Here is a 19,678-nt window from a genome sequence, read left to right on the forward strand (position 1 = left end):
CCTTTCCTGTTATGCCTGAAAGTCCCATACCCTTATTAGGGAGGGATATATTAGCCAAAGCTGGAGCTATTATCTACATGAGTATGGGGAACAAGTTACCCATTTATTGTCCCCTACTTGAGGAGGGAATCAACCCTGAAGTCTGGGCATTGGAAGGATAATTTGAAAGGGCAAAAAAGCCCACCCAGTCCAAATCAGGCTAAAAGATCCCACCACTTTTCCTTATCAAAGGAAATATCCCTTAAGGCCTGAAGCTCATAAAGGATTACAGGATATTGTTAAACATTTAAAAGTTCAAGGTTTAGTAAGGAAATGCAGCAGTCCCTGCAACACCCGAATTCTAGGAGTACAAAAACCAAACGGTCAGTGGAGACTAGTGCAAGATCTTAGACTCATCAATGAGGCAGTAATTTCTCTATATCCAGTTGTACCCAACCCCTATACCCTGCTCTCTCAAATATCAGAGGAAGCAGAATGGTTCACTGTTCTGGACCTCAAGAATGCCTTCTTCTGTATTCCCCTGCACTCTGACTCCCAGTTTCTCTTTGCCTTTGAGGATCCCACAAACCACACGTCCCAACTTACATGGACAGTCTTGCCCCAAGGGTTTAGGGATAGCCCTCACCTGTTTGGTCAGGCACTGGCCCAAGATCTAGGCCACTTCTCAAGTCCAGTCACTCTGGTCCTTCAGTATGTGGATGATTTACTTTTGGCTACCAGTTCGGAAGCCTCATGCCAGCAGGCTACTCTAGATCTCTTGAACTTTCTAGCTAATCAAGGGTACAAGGCATCTAGGTAAAAGGCCCAGCTTTGCCTACAGCAGGCCGAATATCTAGGCCTAATCTTAGCCAGAGGGACGAGGGCCCTCAGCCAGGAATGAATACAACCTATACTGGCTTATCCTCGCCCTAAGACATTAAAACAGTTGTGGGGGTTCCTTGGAATCACTGGCTTTTGCTGAGTATGGATCCCGGATACAGTGAGGTGGCCAGACCACTCTATACTCTAATCAAGGAGACGCAGAGGGCAAATACTCATCTAGTAGAATGGGAACCCTTGTTCCTGGAGCAAGATGGCCGAATAGGAACAGCTCCAGTCTCTAGCTCCCAGTGCGAGCGACACAGAAGACTGGTGATTTCTGCATTTTCAACTGAGGTACTGGGTTCATCTCACTGGGGAGTGCCAGACAATCAGTGCTGGTCAGCTGGTACAGCCCGACCAGCGAGAGCTGAAGCAGGGCAAGGCATTGCCTCACCTGGGAAGCACAAGGGGGAAGGGAATCCCTTTTCCTAGCCAGGGGAACTGAGACACACAACACCTGGAAAATTGGGTAACTCCCACCCTAATACTGCGCTTTACCAAGGGTCTTAGCAAATGTCACACCAGGAGATTATATCCCACACCTGGCCGGGAGGGTCCCATGCCCACGGAGCCTCCCTCATTGCTAGCACAGCAGTCTGTGATCTAACTGCAAAGCAGCAACAAGTCTGGGGGAGGGGCGCCTGCCACTGTTGAGGCTTAAGTAGGTAAACAAAGCCTCCAGGAAGCTCAAACTGGGTGGAGCCAGCACCACAGATCAAGGAAGCCTGCCTGCCTCTGTAGACTCCACCTCTGGGGACAGGGCATAGCTAAACAAAAAGCAGCAGAAACCTCTCCAGATGCAAATGACCCTGTCTGACAACTTTGAAGAGAGCAGTGGATCTCCCAACACAGAGGTTGAGATCTGAGAACCGACAGACTGTCTGCTCAAATGGGTCCCTGACCCCTGAGTAGCCTAACTGGGAGACATCCCCCACTAGGGGCAGACCAACATCCCACACCTCACATGGCAGGGTACACCCCTGAGACGAAGCTTCCAGAGCAAGAATCAGACAGGAACATTCGCTGTTCAGCAATATTCTATCTTTTGCAGCCTCCGCTACTGATACCCAAGCAAACAGGATCTGGAGTGGACCTAAAGCAATCTCCAACAGACCTACAGCTGAGGGTTCTGACTGTTAGAAGAAAAACTAACAAACAAACAGGACACCCACACCAAAACCCCATCAGTACGTCACCATCATCAAAGACCAAAGGCAGATAAAACAACAAAGATGGGCAAAAAGCAGTGCAGAAAAGCTGGAAATTCAAAAAATGAGAGCGCATCTCCCCCTCAAAAGGAACGCAGCTCATCACCAGCAACAGATCAAAGCTGGACGGAAAATGACTTTGACGAGTTGAGAGAAGAAGGCTTCAGTCCATCAAACTTCTCAGAGCTAAAGGAGGAATTACATACCCAGTGCAAAGAAACTAAAAATCTTGAAAAAAGAATGGAAGAATGGATAACTAGAATAATCAATACAGAGAAGGCCATAAACGAACTGACAGAGATAAAAACCATGACACGAGAAATACATGACAAATGCACAAGCTTCAGTAACCAACTCGATCAACTGGAAGAAAGAGTATTAGCAATTGAGGATCAAATGAATGAAATGAAGCGAGAAAAGAAGTCTAAAGAAAAAAGAGGAAAAAGAAATGAACAAAGCCTTCAAGAAGTATGGGATTATGTGCAAAGACAAAATCTACATCTGATTGGGGTGCCTGAAACTGAGGGGGAAAATGGAACCAAGTTGGAAAACATTCTTCAGGATATCATACAGGAGAACTTCCCCAACCTAGTAAGGCAGGCCAACATTCAAATTCAGGAAATACACAGCATGCCACAAAGATACTCCTCGAGAAGAGCAACTCCAAGACACATAATTGTCAGATTCACCAAAGTTGAAATGAAGGAAAAAATGTTAAGGGCAGCCAGAGAGAAAGACCAAGTTACCCACAAAGGGAAGCCCATCAGACTAACAGTAAATCTCTCGGCAGAAACTCTACAAGCAAGAAGAGAGTGGGGGCCAATATTCAACATTCTTAAAGAAAAGAATTTTCAACCCAGAATTTCATATCCAGCCAAACTAAGTTTCACAAGTGAAGGAGAAATAAAATCCTTTACAGACAAGCAAATGCTTAGAGATTTTGTCACCACTAGGCCTGCCCTACAAGAGATCCTGAAGGAAGCACTAAACATGGAAAGGAACAACAGGTACCAGCCATTGCAAAAACATGCCAAAATGTAAAGTCCATCGATGCTAGGAAGAAACTGCATCAACTAACAAGCAAAATAACCAGCTAATATCACAATGACAGGATCAAGTTCACACATAATAATATTAACCTTAAATGTAAATGGACTAAATGCTCCAATTAAAAGACACAGACTCCAAATTGGATAAAGAGTCAAGACCCATCACTTTGCTGTATTCAGCAGACCCATCTCACATGCAGAGACACACATAGGCTCAAAATAAAGAGATGCAGGAAGATCTACCAAGCAAAAGGAAAACAAAAAAAACAGGCGTTGCAATCCTAGTCTCTGATAAAACAGACTTTAAACCATCAAAGATCAAAAGACACAAAGAAGGCCATTACATAATGGTAAAGGGATCAATTCAACAGGAAGAGCTAACTATCCTAAATATATATGCACCCAATATAGGAGCACACAGATTCATAAAGCAAGTCCTTAGAGACTTATAAAGAGACTTAGACTTCCATACAATAATAATGGGAGACTTCAACACTCCACTGTCAACATTAGATAGATCAACGAGACAGAAAGTTAACAAGGATATCCAGGAATTGAACACAACTCAGCACCAAGCGGACCTAATAGACATCTACAGAACTCTCCACCCCAAATCAAGAGAATATACATTCTTCTCAGCACCACATCACACTTATTCCAAAATTGACCACATAATTGGAAGTAAAGCACTCCTCAGGAAATGTCCAAGAACAGAAATTATAACAAACTCTCTCTCAGACCAAAGTGCAATCAAACTAGAACTCAGGACTAAGAAACTCAATCAAAGCCGCTCAACTACATGGAAAGTGAACAACCTGCTCCTGAATGACTACTGGATACACAACAAAATGAAGGCAGAAATAGAGATGTTCTTTGAAACCAATGAGAACAAAGATACAACATACCAGAATCTCTGGGACACATTTAAAGCAGTGTATAGAGGGAAATTTATAGCACTAAATGCCCACAAGAGAAAGCTGGAAAGATCTAAAATTGACACTCTAACATCACAATTAAAAGAACTAGAGAAGCAAGAGCAAACACATTCAAAAGCTAGCAGAAGGCTAGAAATAACTAAGATCAGAGCAGAACTGAAGGAGATAGAGACACAAAAAACCCTCCAAAAAGTCAATGGATCCAGAAGCTGGTTTTTTGAAAACATAAACAAAATTGATAGACCGCTAGCAAGACTAATAAAGAAGAAAAGAGAGAAGAATCAAATAGACGCAATAAAAAATGATAAAGGGGATATCACCACTGACCCTACAGAAATACAAAGTACCATCAGAGAATACTATAAACACCTCCATGCAAATAAACTAGAAAATCTAGAAGGAATGGATAATTTCCTGGACACTTACACTCTCCCAAGACTAAACCAGGAAGAAGTTGAATCCCTGAATAGACCAATAGCAGGCTCTGAAATTGAGGCAATAACTAATAGCCTACCAACCAAAAAAAGTCCAGGACCAGATGGATTCACAGCTGAATTCTACCAGAGGTACAAGGAGGAGCTGGTACCAATCCTTCTGAAACTATTCCAATCAACAGAAAAAGAGGGAATTCTCCCTAACTCATTTTATGAGGCCAACATCATCCTGATACCAAAGCCTGGCAGAGACACAACAAAAAAATAGAATTTTAGACCAATATCCCTGATGAACATCGATACAAAAATCCTCAATAAAATACTAGCAAACCGAATCCAGAAGCACATCAAAAAGCTTATCCACCATGATCAAGTGGGCTTCATCCCTGGGATGCAAGGCTGGTTCAACATACGCAAATCAATAAACGTAATCCAGCATATAAACAGAACCAAAGACAAAAACCACATGATTATCTCAATAGATGCACAAAAGGCCTTTGACAAAATTCAACAGCCCTTCATGCTAAAACCTCTCAATAAATTCAGTATTGATGGAACGTACCTCAAAATAATAAGAGCTATTTATGACAAACCCACAGCCAATATCATACTGAATGGGAAAAAACTGGAAGCATTCCCTTCGAAAACTGGCACAAGACAGGGATGCCCTCTCTCACCACTCCTATTCAACATAGTGTTGGAAGTTCTGGCCAGGGCAATCAGGCAAGAGAAAGAAATAAAGGGTATTCAGTTAAGAAAAGAAGAAGTCAAATTGTCCCTGTTTGCAGATGACATAATGGTATATTTAGAAAACCCTATCATCTCAACCCAAAACCTCCTTAAGCTGATAAGCAACTTCAGCAAAGTCTCAGGATACAAAATTAATGTGCAAAAATCACAAGCATTCTTATACACCAGTAACAGACAAACAGAGAGCCAAATCAGGAATGAACTTCCATTCACAATTGCTTCAAAGAGAATAAAATACCTAGGAATCTAACTTATAAGGGATATAAAGGACCACTTCGAGGAGAACTACAAACCACTGCTCAGTCAAATAAAAGAGGATACAAACAAATGGAAGAACATATCATGCTCATGGATAGGAAGAATCAATATCGTGAAAATGGCCATACTGCCCAAGGTAATTTATAGATTCAATGCCATCCCCATCAAGCTACCAATGACTTTCTTCACAGATTTGGAAAAAACTGCTTTAAAGTTCATATGGAACCAAAAAAGACCCCACATTGCCAAGACAATCCTAAGCCAAAAGAACAAAGCTGGAGGCATAATGCTACCTGACTTCAAACTATACTACAAGGCTACAGTAACCAAAACAGCATGGTACTGGTACCAAAACAGACATATAGACCAATGGAACAGAACAGAGTCCTCAGAAATAATACCACACATCTACAGCCATCTGATCTGTGAAAAACCTGAGAAAAACAAGGAATGGGGAAAGGATTCCCTATTTAATAAATGGTGCTGGGAAAATTGGCTAGCCATAAGTAGAAAGCTGAAACTGGATCCTTTCCTTACTCCTTATACAAAAATTAATTCAAGATGGATTAGAGACTTAAATGTTAGACCTAATACCATAAAAACCCTAGAAGAAAACCTAGGTAATACCATTCAGGACATAGGCATGGGCAAGGACTTCATGTCTAAAACACCAAAAGCAATGGCAACAAAAGCCAAAATTGACAAACAGGATCTAATTAAACTAAAGAGCTTCTGCACAGCAAAAAAAACTACCATCAGAGTGAACAGGCAACCTACAGAATGGGAGAGAACTTTTGCAATCTACTCATCTCACAAAAGGCTAATATCCAGAACCTACAAAGAACTCAAAAAAATTAAAAGAAAAAAACAACCCCATCAAAAAGTGGGCAAAGGATATGAACAGACATTTCTCAAAAGAAGACATGCATACAGCCAACAGGCACATGAAAAAATGCTCATCATCACTCACCATCAGAGAAATGCAAATCAAAACCACAATGAGATACCATCTCACAACCAGTTAGAATGGCAATCATTAAAATTCAGGAAACAACAGGTGCTGGAGAGGATGTGGAGAAATAGGAACACTTTTACACTGTTGGTGGGATGGTAAACTAGTTCAACCATTGTGGAAAACAGTATGGTGATTCCTCAAGGATCTAGAACTAGAAATACCATATGACCCAGCCATCCCATTACTGGGTATATACCCAAAGAATTATAAATCATGCTGCTATAAAGACACATGGACACGTATGTTTATTGCGGCACTATTCACAATAGCAAAGACTTGGAATCAACCCAAATGTCCATCAGTGACAGACTGGATTAAGAAAATGTGGCACATATACACCTTGGAATACTATGCAGCCATAAAAAGGGATGAATTTATGTCCTTTGTGGGGACATGGATGCAGCAGGAAACCATCATTCTCAGCAAACTATCACAAGAACAGAAAACCAAACACCACATGTTCTCACTCATCGGTGGGAATTGAACAATGAGATCACTTGGACTCGGGAAGGGGAACATCACACACTGGGGCCTATTATGGGGAGGGGGTAGGGGAGAGAGGTGGCATTGGGAGTTATACCTGATGTAAATGACGAGTTGGGTGCTGACGAGTTGATGTGAGCAGCACACCAACATGGCACAAGTATACATATGTAACAAACCTGCACGTTGTGCACATGTACCCTAGAGCTTAAAGTATAATAATAAAATTAAATTAAATTAAAAAAGAATGGGAACCAGGTACAGAAACAGCCTTCAAAACCTAAAGCAGGCCCTAGTACAAGCTCCAGCTTTAAGCCTTCCCATAGGACAAAACTTCTCCTTATATGTCACAAAGAAAGCAGGGATAGCTCTTGCATTCCTTACTCAGACTCATGGGACAACCCCACAACCAGTGGCATACCTAAGTAAGGAAACTGATGTACTAGCAAAAGGCTGGCCTCACTGTTTAAGAGTAGTTGCGGCGGCTGCTGTCTTAGTGTCAGAGGTTATCAAAATAATAAAAGGAAAGGATCTCACTGTCTGGACTACTCGTGATGTAAATGTCATACTAGGTGCCAAAGGAAGTTTATGGGTATCAGACAAGTACCTACTTAGAACCACCAGGCGCTACTCCTTGAGGGACTGGTGCTTCAAATATGTACATGCATGGTCCTCAACCCTGCCACTTTTCTCCCTAGGACGGGGAACCAATCAAGCATGACTGCCAACAAATCATAGTCCAAACTTATGCCACCCAAGATGATCTCTTAGAAGTCCCCTTAGACTGATAGAAGTTCATCTGTGGACAATGGGATACGAAGGGCACGTTATGCCATAATTAGTGATGTAACCATACTTGAAAGTAAGCCTCTTCCCCCAGGGACCAGTGCCCAGTTAGCAGAACTAGTGGCACTTACCCGAGCCTTAGAACTGGGAAAGGGAAAAAGAATAAATATGTATACAGATAGAGAGTACGCTTATCTAATCCAACATGCCCATGCTGCAATATGGAAAGAAAGGGAGTTCCCAACCTCTGGGGGAACCCCCATTAAATACCATAAGGAAATCTGGAGTTATTGCACTCAGTGCAAAAACCCAAGGAGGTGGCAGTCTTACACTGCCGAAGCCATCAAAAAGGGGAAGGAGAGGGGAGAACAGCAGCATAAGCAGCTGGCAAAGGCAGGGAAAGACCAGCAGAGAAAGAGAGAGAGAGGAAGAGACAGAGAGAGAAAGATAAAGAGAAAGATAGGAAGTCAAAGAGAGAGACAGAGAGGAAGAGACAGAAAGTCAAGGAGAAAAGGAAAGAGAGGAAGAGACAAAGGAGTCAAAGAGATAAAGAGAAAGAGAAAAGTAGTAAAGAAAAAACAGTGTACCCTATTCCTTTAAAAGTCAGGGTAAATTTAAAACTTATAATTGATAATTGAAGGTCTTCTCTATAACCCTGTAACACTCCAGTACCACCTTGCTGTCAGTGTAAACAAGGGCATAGTCTGAAAGCACTGAGACCACTGACAACCCATAGCCTTCCTATCAAAAATCCTTAACCCAGCAGGTTTCCTAACGGGGGATCTAAATCTTAACTAATAACCATACAAAGGTCTGACCAGACCTAGGAGGAACTCCCTGCAGGACAGGACAATAGATGATTCCTCCCAGGTGATTAAGGAAAAAAGACACAATGGGTATTCAGTAAGGAAACTCTTGTAGAAGTAGAATTAGGAAAATTGCCTAATACTTGGGCTGCTCAAATGTGCCAGCTGTTTGCAATCAGCCAAACTTTAAAGTACTTACAGAATCAGGAAGGACCCATCTATACCAACTTTAAGTTAATATGGACTGAACCAGGTCTTACTAATAGCAAAGAATAATTGAAATCCCAAACTTACAAGGTTTTCAACAAAAGTAAAGTTTGCTAAAAGTTAACAGTGTAACACATATTATCCTAACTTCTAATCTTATGGAAATCAGACCTTATCAGTACCCCTCAAACCTCAAGTCTGTCAGCGCAGAGCCATACAACTAATACCCCTACTTATAGGGTTAGGACTGGCTACTGCTACAGAAACTGGAAGAGCAGGTTTATATACTTCATTATCCTACTACCACACACTCTCAAAGGATTTCTCAGACAGTTTGCAAGAAATAAAATCTATCCAGTAAGGATAGTAACTACAATCCCAAATAGACTCTTTGGCAGCAGTGACTCTCCAAAACCACCGAGGCCTAGACCTCCTCACTGCTGAGAAAGGAGGACTCTGCACCTTCTTAGGGGAAGAGTGTTGTTTTTATACTAACCAGTCAAGGATAGTACAAGATGCCATCTGGCATTTCTAGGAAAAGGCTTCTGAAATCAGAAAATGCCTTTCAAACTCTTATACCAAACTCTGGAGTTGGGCAACATGGCCCCTCCCCTTTCTAGGTCCTGTGGCAGCCATCTTGCTGTTACTTGCCTTTGGGCCCTATATTTTTAACCTGCTTTACAAATTTGTTTCCCCTAGAATCAAGGCCATCAAGCTACAGATTGTCTTACAAATGGAACCCCAAATAAGCTCAACTAACAACTTCTGCAGAGGACCCCTGGACTGACCTGCTGGCCCTTTCACAGGCCTAGAGTTCCCCTCTGGAGGATGCTACAACTGCAGGGCCCCTTCTTCACCCCTATCCAGCAGGAAGTAGCTAGAGCGGTCATCAGCCAAATTCCCAACAGCAGTTGGGATCCCCTGTTTAGAGGGGGGATTCAGAGGTGAAGCTGGCTGGGCTTCTGGGTCAGGTGGGGACTTGGAGAACTTTTCTGTCTAGCTAAAGGATTGTAAATGCACCAATCAGAGCTCTGCGTCTAGCTAAAAGTTTGTAAATGCACCAATCAGCATTCAGTAAAAACAGACCAATCAGCACTCTGTAAAATGAACCAATCGGCACTCTGTAAAATGGACCAAGCAGCTCTCTATAAAATGAACCAATCAGCAGGATGTGGGTGGGGCCAAATAAGGGAATAAAAGCAGGCTGCCCAAGTCAGCAGCGGCAACCCACTCGGGTCCCCTTCCACACTGTGGAAGCTTTGTTCTTTTGCTCTTCGCAATAAATCTTGTTGCTGCTCACTCCTTGGGTCCATGCTGCCTTTATGAGCTATAACACTCACCACGAAGGTCTGCAGCTTCACTCCTGAAATCAGCGAGACCACGAACCCACCAGGAGGAACAAACAACTCTGGATGCGCAACCTTTGAGAGCTGTAACACTCACCACGAAGGTCTGCAGCTTTACTCCTGAAGTCAGTGAGACCACAAAGCCACCAGAAGGAATAAACTCTGGACACGTCCAAACATCAGAAGGAACAAACTCCTGACACACCATCTTTAAGAACTGTAACACTCATTGCAAGTGTCCGTGGCTTCACTCTTGAAGTCAGCGAGACAAAGAATCCACCAATTCTGGGCACAAAAGTATTTTACTAAGAAGTATTCACATATGCTTAATTCTTATGGTTGATGTTATTGCTTTTTTACAAATCAAGGATACTCATGAGAAAGTAATAAAGTAATGAATAGCAATAGAAAAGTTAGTCTTGAATCAGGTTGTTTTTTTTTAATTTAACATTAAAATGTATAGTTTGGCCGGGTGTGGTGGCTCATGCCTGTAATCCCAGCACTTTGGGAGGCGAAGGCGGGCAGATCACCTGAGGTCAGGAGTTTGAGACCAGCCTAACCAACATGGAGAAACCCCGTTTCTACTAAAAATACGAAATTAGCCAAGCATGGTGGCACATGCCTGTAATCCCAGCTACTCAGGAGGCTGAGGCAGAAGAACAGCTTGAACCTGGGAGGCAGAGGTTGCAGGGAGCCAAAATGGTGCCATTCCACTCCAACCTGGGCAACAAGAGCGCAACTCCGTCTCCAAATAAATAAAACAAATAAATAAATAAATAAAACAAATGCATAGTTCAAGATGATACCACAAAGGTGTCATTTTATTAGTAGTAATATTAGCTAGCATTTGTGGAACAATGTTAGGTATTCTGCATCGATCACCTTATTTAATTTTCAAAAGAATCCTAAGAAATACTACTATATACATTTTCACAAATGGGGAAATTTTAGACTGAGGGAAATAGAGTACATTTGCCCAAGGCTACATAACAGTAAGTGCTGGAACCACGATGCAAATGCTGATCTATCTGCCACCAAAGCCCATACAAAGCATTATGCCATATTGAAACTTGATTTACTAGGAAAGGCTCACAATGCTTCTTTCTTCTATAATTATTCTCTGCAATTATACTTTACCCTCCCTAAAAAAAAAAAAAGTTTGAATATACTTCAACAAACACCTGTTGATCAGGTTATTTTCCCTGTTGAAACAAGAAGATATTATTAATAGTATAAAATGGTAAATTTATCTCTCTCCTTTCAGACAAGCCATGCTTTCAAATTTTCTATAAACTTGGTAAAAAGGAAGGATAGAAAACACGCAAGGCTAAACAGCAATAAATAGAAAGTAAGAAAATAACAAATTGGCCGGGCATGTAGCTCACGCTTGTAATCCCAGCACTTTGAGAGGCCAAGGCAGATGGATCACTTTGAGCTCAGGAGTTCGAGACCAGCCTGGGCAACATGGCGAAATTCCATCTCTACTAAAAATACAAAAATGAGCTGGGCACGGTGACGGGTGCCTGTAATCCCAGCTACACAGGAGGCTGAGGCAGGAGAATCACTTGAACCGAGAAGGCAGAGGTTGCAGTGAGCTGAGATCACACCACTGATCTCCAGCCTGGGCAACAGAGTGAGACTCCATGTCAAAAAAAAAAAAAAGATAACGAATTGCATCTTCAGCTGAATACTGAATTATGAATCATTCCAGTATTATTTATCTCGAAAAATAAATAAATAAATAAAAATCGGAATTTAAATAGTGGAGAATATGTATGGCCAGACTTAAAGCAGACCTGAAGACTGCAATCATTTTGTATATATTAGATGATTTACAAATTACTTTAGCATCTTTGGAGGAGAATTAATATTAATAAGAAATGTTATAACCTGTTTTTATTTAAAAAAAAAAAAACACATACACGCATGGCATCTCCTATCTGTGATCAAATGCATCATTGCTATATCTGGGCAGGCTTGTTCTAGAAGATGACCAGGAAGCTGAACCCAAACCACTGATGGAAGGAGACTCTTGACATTTCTCCTCCTTGAACCCACACACCCCCCTTAAAAATGCATTCAGATGATAAGCATTTGTACAGCAGTTTCTTATCTACAAAATAATTTTTATATGGTCTAGGTAACTTGATTTGATCCTTACAATAATCCTAAGAGATATTATTGTACACTTAAGTTTTAACAGGAAAAATTTGAAGCTCTATCTGTTGATTTTCTTAATGTAGCCAACTGATGGTAAAAGCTAGATTCCAATCCTGGGTTCTCCTCTACTGTACTATGATGCCAATCACTTGTTCAAAGACTACCACACTCATACAGTAAAAAGGAAAGCATCAGACAAGCTTCTGGTCCTAATTCCATCACTAACTAGCTTTCTAGAAGTGAAGTTCATATATATTATATTTGATGAGAAAAAGAAACAGCATATAGTAAGAGGAAAAAAGCATTAAATCCCTTTTTAAAAAGAAAACAAGTTCAGAAGAATTACATGATTTTCACAGGGTCTTCTGGCGGCATCATCACAAGGCAAGTAAACTCTATTTTACATGCAGGAGATTGGTACTTTGAGATATTAAAACTTTTTTCTGCCTAAATTTTCCCATTTCCTTTTTTCTCATTCCAGCAGATAACTGGTTCCCTACTTTACTGCCTCAGGGGCAGTATATGCCAGGACAAAAACCAGAAGGAATTTTTAAATAATTCCAGTTTTGCTTTCCAAAAACCTAAGCCCTCAGAATAAAAGAAGAGTTTGTCAGAGATGAAAAAGAGACTCTCAGGTACAGGCAGAGAAAGGGACTTCTCCTAGCCCCTTCACAGTGTAGAAAGAAATTGTCCCAGGTGAAGAAAACAGAGAAAAGTCTTTGGATCTCAAGGCATCAGGGATCTAGGCTCTACTTACTGGCAACATTGCTTGGAAGGCAGCAAGACCCAAGAGGAATGGCATTGTAATGCATCTAGGCAAACAGAAACACAGACATTCTAGAAAAAAGTAAAAGTCCATGACTCGGACATATCAACTCTCTGTCAGACCAGACCAGAAAGAGCTATCTAGACACAACAACTCATATGTCAGAGGTAAGCTGTTTTATATAGATGATCAACAACCAGAGGACACTCCCATTCCAGGTAAAACCCCACCTTAACCCCAGGGAAGTGGGGAAAACTTCAAAAAGGATAAGAGTTATTTTGTCTGCTACTCAGTTACTAAGAGTAAAGGTGAATTATAGAAAATAAATAGATACTTCTGACATACCTAAATTTATAGACCAAGTCCAGCTCACTGATTATCTGATCTTGTCCCTTCTTTTAGTAGACAAATCTTCTGACTACTGTTCTAGGTTTTTTCCACCACATCACTGCTATTGATGATGATGATAATACAGGATGTGATGATATAGTTCAAGACCAAAAAATAAGAAAAATAAATAATGATCTGAAACAGCCTCTTGCCATTTCCCACAATGTCTGGTAAACTTCTATTCATCTTCTGTATCTCATCTTAAATATTACATCTTCCCTAGTGGCATTAAGTGTTCCTTATCTGCTTTCTTGACACAGAGTGTTAACCTCACCACATAGCATTGAAATTGCCTGTTTTCACATCTGTCTTCCTAATACATTTTAAGATTCATAAAGGCAGAGACTGAAAATCATTTGCTCCTTCAAACATGCATCTGGCACAGTGCCTGGCACATAGCAGGCACTCATAATACACCTTTGTTGAATGGATAAATGACTGAATAAATAAATGAAAGTAGAGTCATTGCCTTAAATATATACACCAGTTTACACCATATATACACAAGTTTACCTTTTAAAAGAATTTTAGCTTATTACCTATGAGATGTTTAAATAGAACAGAACTTAACAGGTTTATTCCACGTATTACCATGCTTTTAATGATAAAGATGTCACAGTTCTCCAAAATGATAGGCTCCTGATAGAAGTTACAAAATTGTATCCTAAATTAGGGCCTCAGTGGCTAGCAAAATGGTGTCATCAGAAGAAATGGGTTACAAAATTCTTACCCATAATCTTTGAAAGTTTAAATTTAATAATTCATTTTCACAGGATTTTCTACCTTATACTATACCATTCCTCTTGATCTTAAATCCTAAAATAAATGAGGTCAGGAGAATTGTTTCATAATAAAGGTGATTTGGCCATAATTCTTGAAATAGCTTTGAAAACTTATTAAAATTGAACCCACGCAGAAAGCTTATTAGTTAGAATTCAGAATGACTAACTGGACAGAAGAGACTAGATAAAACTCATGATCCTTTGCTGACAAAGCATCCTACATTGAGGATATAGAAATGCTTGTGGCTTAACTGCCATAAATTTCTGGGCAAGAATTGTAGCCGGGGAACATATCCCCTTCCCCCAATTAAAAAAAATCTCTCCTTTAGACTAAAAAATATTTTATAATCACTGACATGGTAACATAGTAAGTATTAAGAAATAAGCATATAAAGAGAATATGTATTTAAGAAAATATAGTATTCATATAGTTCAGTAAATATATTTTGTAGAACAGTGAGAAATTTATTTATTGACAAAGGTATGAATGAACAGAATGCCTTACTCCAACGTTTTAAAAACCCAATGTTAATCCCAGGCAAATTAACACAGAAACAGAAAACAAAATACCGCATGTTCTTATAAGTGGGAGCTAAGAATTGGGTACACATAGACATAAAGACAGGAACAATAGATACTACACAAGGGACTAGTGGGGCAAGTGCTAAAAAACCACCTATTGAGTACTATGCTGGATACCTAGGTGACAGAATCATTCGTATCCAAAACCTCAGCATCACACAATATACTCATGTAACAAATCTGCACATGTACCCACTAAATCTAAGAAAAAGTTGAAGTTTTAAAAATAAATAAATAAGTAAAATCCAATGTTTTGTGCATATCTCACAGACTAGATTCTTCTACCCAAAAAAGTAACCAATAATAGACCTAAGGGAGAAACCAAATATTCTATCACAACTAAAAACACTTGAGCAGATTTCCAAAAACCTAGAAGTTCACACATTTTCTAGTATCAAGTCATTGGCATATGATTTGCACTCTCCCAACAGATATGTAAAATAAAATCAATTAACAGATCATTTTATCTCTATTTGTTGCTTCATAGCATACTTCTAATTAGTAGTTAAACACAAAAAAAAAATTCTTCTATTTATCATTTCAGAATTCATTCCATTTACAACTCCTGGATTAATTTTTTACAATATCAAGAGTCTATAGCTCATCCAAGGTCAAAATGGTCCCTACAGGGAATTTCTTTTAAAATAAAAAAGATATGGGATACTTATCCCAGGCTGGAGTGCAGTGGCACAATCATAGCTCACTGCAGCCTCAAACTCCTGGGCTCAAGCAATCCTCGAGTCTCAGCCTCCCAAGTAGTTGGGACTATAGGCACATGCCAACAAGCCCAGATAATTTTTTTAATTGGGGAATTTTAAATTTAAAAAAAAAAAACTTTAGTAAATTATCTATTTTACTTTGACTTAAAGAAAATGCAAAAGTTTGAAAACTGTGTTTCCCCATCCCTCTCTAGGATGATTCAGTGCTTAATTCTTTTGAGTTTTATGGCTGTGAAGAGATTTAAAAAAAAAAAAAACTTGAAGTTTTGGAAAATAGAAAAAACATCTATAGCCATGTGCAGTGGCTCATGCCTATAATCCCAGCACTTTCGGAGGCGGAGGCAGATGGATCACCTGAGGTCAGGAGTTTGAGACCAACCTGCCCAACATGGTGAAATCCCCTCTCTTCTAAAAATAAAAAAATTAGTGATGCGTGGTGGCAGGCATCTGTAATCCCAGCTACTGGAGAGGCTGAGGCAGGAGAATCGCTTGAACCCAGGAGGTGGAGGTTGCAGTGAACCGAGATTGTGCCACTGCACTCTAGCCTGGGCAACAGAGCAAGATTCCGTCTCAAAAAGGAAAAAAAAAAAGAAAAGAAAAGAAAAAAAAACTCTCCATATATTACTGGTATGGCAAACATGAAAATTGAAATACAAATTTGGTAAAATGTATGCAAAAGGAATAAATAGCCACACAAGGCCATTCAATGAAGTCAGGTACAGGCATAGTTCATTTTATTGCACTTTGCTTTATTGCACTTTGCAGATAACATGTTTTTCACAAATTAAGTTTGTGACAACCCTGTGTCAAGCAAGTGTATCACTGGCAATTTTCCATAGGATGTATTCACTTCATGTCTCTGTGTCACATTTTGGTAATTCTCACAATACTTCAAACTTTTTCATTAGTCTTTTGCTACAGTGATCTGTGATCAGTGATCTTCAATGTTCATTGTAATTGTTTTGGGGCACCACAAATCACAAATCACAGCTGGTGACTTTAAGTTGAAGCCAATGCTCATTTACCCTTCCAAAAATTCTAGGGTCTTTAAGAATTATGCTAAATCTATTCAGTCTATGCTCTAAAAGTAGATCAACAAAAGCCTGGGTGACAGCACCTGTTTACAGCATGGTTTACTGTATATTTTAGGCCCACTGTTGAAAACTACTACTCATTGACAACTCACCTAGTCACCCAAGAGCTCCAATGAAGATATACAAGGAGATTAAAGTTGTTTTCATGCCTGCTGATACTACATTCATTCTGCATGCCACGGATCAAGGAGTAACTTCAACTTTCAAGCCTTATTATTTAAAAAATACATTTTGTAAGACTATATCTGCCACAGTGATTCTCTGATAGATCTGGACAAAGTAAATTGAAAACCTCCTGGAAAGAATTCATCATTCTATATGCCATTAACAACATTCTTGATTCACAGGAGGAGGTCAAAATATCAACATTAATGGGAGTTTGGAAGACATTCATTCCAACTTTCATGGATGACTTTGAGGGATTCAAGTCTTCAGTGGAAGAAGTCACTTCATATGCAATGGAAATAGCAAGAGATCTAGAATTAGAAGATGTGCCTGAAGATGTGACTGAATTGCTGCAATCTCATGATAAAACTTGAATGAATGAGGAGTTCTTACGGATAAGCAAAGAAAGTAGTTTCTTGAGACGAAATCTACTTCCAGTGAAGATGTTGTGAACATTGTTTGAAATAACAACAAAGGGTTTAGAATATTACATACACTTAGTTGAAAGAGCAGCAGCAGGGTTTGAGAAAACTGATTCCAATTATGAAAGAATTTCTACTGTGGGTAAAATGCTGTCAAACAGCATCTCATGCTACAGAGAAATCTCTCATAAAATAAAGAGTCAATTGATGTGGCAAACTTCACTGTTGTCCTATTTTAAGAAATTGCCTTAGACATCCCAACCTTCAGCAATCATCACCCTGATCAGTCAACAGCCATCAACACTGAAGCAAGATCTTCCACCAGCAAAAAGATTCCTACTCGCTAAAGGCTCAGTGGATCATTAGCATTTATTAGCAATAAAATATTTTTAATTAAAGTATGTACATTGTTTTTAGACATAACACTATTATGAACCTAATGGACTATAGTATAGTATATACTGTACTGTATACAACAAACATTTTGGTTTCCCAGTGCATATATACCGTACTATACAATATATTGCATATATGCATCGGGAAACCAGAATATTTGAGTAGCTTGCTTCATTGTGATAACATGCCTTATTTCAGGGGTCTGGAACCTAACCCGCAATATCTCTGAGATATACCTATACATATTTCCCCCCTTATTGCCTCTGAAAAAAAAAATATTTTAAGAACTTAAGAAAAACTAGAGATGAAAAGAAAGTATACCCAGATAATGAAAAGCAAATGTAAATTAGTAAGATACTATAAAACCAGAAGTTAAGCCATAACGTGCAGGAAACAACGAAAGAGAAAAACTTTGAATAGGGAAAAAATAAATAGGAGAGTCATAAGGTCCTCTTCCCCAGAGGGAAAAAAAAAAAAAACAAACAGAAATGACATATTTATGAAGTATACAGCCAACCAAAAGCAAAGAGATCATTAAAGAACTGTGAGTCCAGGAAACAGTAATCTCAGTTTCAAGGGTGCCTATGAGATATATGGCAATATCATGTCTTAAGAGTCTGAGGCCAGGCACGGTGGCTCATGCCTGTAATCTTAGCACTTTGGAGGCCGAGGTGGGCGGATAACGAGGTCAGGAGTTTGACCTGGCCAACATGGTGAAACCCCATTTCTACCAAAAATACAAAAATTAGCCAGGTATGGTGGCACATGCCTGTAATCCCAGCTACTCAGCAGGCTGAGTCAGAAGAATTGCTTGAACCCCGGAGGCGGAGGTTCCAGTGAGACAAGATCACACCACTGCACTCCCACCTGGGCTACAGAGCAAGACTCTGTCTCCAAAAAAAAAAAAAAAAAAAAAGATTCCAATTACACAACATTCTTCAGCTTCCTTTGAAAGCTATAATGTCAAAACATACACATATAAGAAGATAGGACTTAGCTTTCAGTACGTGATAAAAAATATGTTTATATATATACTCCATTATATCACTGAGAACCATTGCAAAAAAAAGAATTCAAAGGAAATAAAGGGTCATATAAATAAATAATATCAGACAAACTTCTATACTAGTTTAAAGGAAGCTCAAAAGACAATAGGACTTTTTTTTTTTTTTTTTTTTTTTTTTTTTTTGAGACAGAGTGTCGCTCTGTTGCCAGGCTGGAGTACAGTGGCACAGTCTTGGATCACTGCAACTTCCGCCTTCTGGGTTCAAGCGATTCTCCTGCCTCACCTCCCAAGTAGCTGGGATTACAGGCACACACCACCATACTGGCTAATTTTTGTATTTTTAGTAGAGATGGGGTTTCACCATGATGGCCAGGCTGGTCTTGAACTCCTGATCTCATGATCCGCCCACCTGGGCCTCCCAAAGTGCTGGGATTACAGGCGTGAGCCACTGCGCCCAGTAACAGGACAATTTTTTAAAACACCGAAATGAAATGAACATCTATCTTAAAGTAATAAAGGCATTGATTTTTTCCACATATTTAATGACAATGAGAACAAAAAGCTATTCAAAAAGGAAGCTGCATTGTACTAGAAAATTCTGTTAAAGCACATTTTTATCCTTAAAACAGCAACTTTCTGCTGTAAAACACAAGAAATGACATAACTATCATTAACTTTTATTTCTTACATTAACCCAGTAGGAAATCATATCAGATCAATTCAAGAAGACTTGTTAAAACAGACCCTTATAACACACTATGGTCTTGCATCATATCAGAGAATACTAATACAACTTATCCTGAATTGGTCCTAAATTTTCACAAATTAAAATATGTTCAAGATTGTCCCAAGGGCTCACCTGGGAGCAAATCCAGTTACTACTATAGATAAGAGAATCTTGAATGAAAAGCAACTGTTAAGGAAAAAAAAAATATCCAACAGGGAAACAGAAGAGCCTTCTGTTGATAAAACTGAGATCTGTAAAAATGCGAAGAGACTAGAGTGAGAGAAGTAGAAAGTAATGTCATAAAGCAAAAGAGCAGTTAACATGGGGTTTG

The 19,678-nt window shown here is 39.6% G+C and overlaps 2 protein-coding genes across 10 annotated transcripts in view; one reads left to right on the plus strand and one right to left on the minus strand.

The window, feature by feature from the left end:
- DLG2 (discs large MAGUK scaffold protein 2) overlaps nucleotides 1–19,678 on the minus strand; it is a 2,230,265-nt gene that overhangs the window by 2,206,453 nt on the left and 4,134 nt on the right. The window lies entirely within an intron of this gene.
- Nucleotides 1–19,678, plus strand: part of TMEM126A (transmembrane protein 126A) — a 1,099,470-nt gene that overhangs the window by 1,047,204 nt on the left and 32,588 nt on the right. The window lies entirely within an intron of this gene.

Source organism: Macaca thibetana, chromosome 14 (assembly GCF_024542745.1).
Source record: "Macaca thibetana thibetana isolate TM-01 chromosome 14, ASM2454274v1, whole genome shotgun sequence".
Taxonomy (NCBI): domain Eukaryota; kingdom Metazoa; phylum Chordata; class Mammalia; order Primates; family Cercopithecidae; genus Macaca; species Macaca thibetana.